Source organism: Henckelia pumila, chromosome 4 (assembly GCF_033568475.1).
Source record: "Henckelia pumila isolate YLH828 chromosome 4, ASM3356847v2, whole genome shotgun sequence".
NCBI classification, from domain to species: domain Eukaryota; kingdom Viridiplantae; phylum Streptophyta; class Magnoliopsida; order Lamiales; family Gesneriaceae; genus Henckelia; species Henckelia pumila.
Window position 1 is genome coordinate 89,947,055 of NC_133123.1, and position 2,263 is coordinate 89,949,317.

General features: G+C 35.6%; 1 non-coding gene across 1 annotated transcript; it reads right to left on the reverse strand.

The window, feature by feature from the left end:
- Positions 1 to 1,131: 1,131 nt before the first annotated feature.
- LOC140870143 (small nucleolar RNA R71) lies at positions 1,132 to 1,238 on the reverse strand. Its single transcript, XR_012147120.1, has one exon. It is a non-coding gene; the product is annotated as a small nucleolar RNA R71 (small nucleolar RNA).
- Positions 1,239 to 2,263: the final 1,025 nt, after the last annotated feature.

Below are 2,263 nucleotides of genomic sequence, written 5' to 3' on the forward strand. Positions count from 1 at the left end.
AGGGGATTTTGAATAGGATCATTAGAAAGTACACTGTTAATTATTATATGGCTCGGGAGAGTGTATAACTTTAAAAGAGCTTTTGAAAGAACATTGTTTGTCACATATCATTAATCCTAGATTTTTAATAGGGATATTGGAATCGAATCTTAATTGATACATTTTATTTGTTGATCGAGAGAGGAAAACAAAAATAATTAAGTATTCTTAGCTATTAAATGCAAAGAATTCATGAGCATTAATTAATTAGAAGTAGACGTTGTTAAAATCAAGTGAAATCAAATCCTCTAGATATTTTTATCTCAGTGATATTTCTCTAAAGTGTGTTACTTGATTATTTATGTTTGAAAACAAAATTCTCTATTTAATTTTCTAGATAAAATTTAGCCTATTCTAATTACAAGCATTAATATTATTTTCAATAAATAATCCTCGTGAGAACTATACTCTACTTATCATATATTAAAACTTGACAATCGTGCGCTTGCGAGCATAAAATTACGCAATAAGTTTTTGGCTCCGTTGCCGGACAGTATTTTTATTGAATTTATATTTGTCTTGTTACCAATTAGTCTAGATTTTAATTTAGAGTTTCTCTTTATTTTTATTTTTTAAGTTATTGATTCGTTTCTGGTTCTTTGAATTGCAGTGTATTCGACGATCTCAAAGCGTTGATTTTCTACTATTTGATTTTGAGATTGAACGTACTGCAAGAGCTTTGAGAAAATCAAGAAAAGAATACGTGCATGAAATGGTTGAAAGTTAGCAACCTCCTTTGGTTCCAATTAGAGATCAGTATTCCAGGCTCACTAATATGGAACTGCTCGTGGAACTATTAATGCCAACATCTTAGAGCTTAAGTTTGCTTTGATCAACATGGTTCAGCAGAACTAGTTCAATGGAAGTGTTATTGTTGATCTTCATCTGCATCTGAGGACATTCCTAGAGATAACAGACACAGTAAAAATTAATGGGGTTTCTGAAGCCATTATTAGACTGCGTTTGTTTCCTTCCTCTCTCAGAGATCAGAGTAGATGTTGGTTACAATCACTACCGTTGGGGAGCATAACTACTTGGGAGGACATGACAGTCAAGTTTCTTGCAAAATATTTTCCACCTGAAAAATCCACCCAACTGAAGATAGAGATCAAAACTTTCAGGCAAAATGATTCTGAGCAGCTATATGAGGCATGAGAGCGTTTCAAGGACTTGTTGAGTAGATGCCCGAATCATAAATATACAGATTGGGAGTAGATTATTCTATAATGGGTTGAATGCTCTAACGAGGATTTCTGTGGATTCTGCTGCTGGAGTTACTATATTTGCAAGTGATCCTGCTCAGGCGTATGAGATGCTGGAATAAATGACAATCAATAGTTTTTAGTGGTTGATTGAACGAGCTGGCATCAAGCAATCAGCCAGAGTTTATTCTGTGGATCCTCTCACTTCTTTATCTGCTTAGGTCTCAGCATTGACTTCAAAGATAGCTGCAATGAGCAAGGGAAATTCTGAAGGTAAGGCTTCACTTTTTCAGAGTCGCGCGCTCCTGACGAGGCGCAATATATTAACACTAGATGCTATGGAGAATATCGATATACCCCTTTCCCAAATTCTTATCATCCTGAATTGCGTAACCATGAAAATTTTCCTTATGAAAATGACAAGAATGTATTGAATCCCCCTCCAGGATTTAATACAAACAAGGGTGAGGGAATGCCATCTTTGGAAGATGTGGTAAATACATTTTTGGCGGAGTCTGGTAAAAAAATGGTGCGGACTGAGTCTCGTCGTGATAACTTGGAGACACATATGGTTAATATGGGTGCTGTGATGAAATCTATGGAGACACAAATTGGGTAGTTGGCAAATGCATTGAAATATCACAACAGAGTTCAGTTCCCAAGTAATACTGAGGTATATCCAATAGAGCATTGTAAAGCTATATCATTGAGGAGTGGAAAAGAAGTTGGAATCCATGAACCTACAGCTGAAGTAGAGAAAAAGAAGGCGGTAGAAGAGTTTGCAGTTGGCGAGAGTAAGAGTGGTGAGAGCAAGAATATGGAGTTGAAGGATGAATCTAAAGAGAAACCCATGTTTAAGCCGAAACTTCCATACCCGCAGAGATTTAAGAAAAAAGTGTTGGATGAACAGTTTGCTAAATTTCTTGAGATATTCAAGAAACTTCACATCAATATTCCATTCACCAATGCTTTGATGCAAATGCTGAATTATGCTAAATTCTTGAAGGAGGTGATGTCTAAAA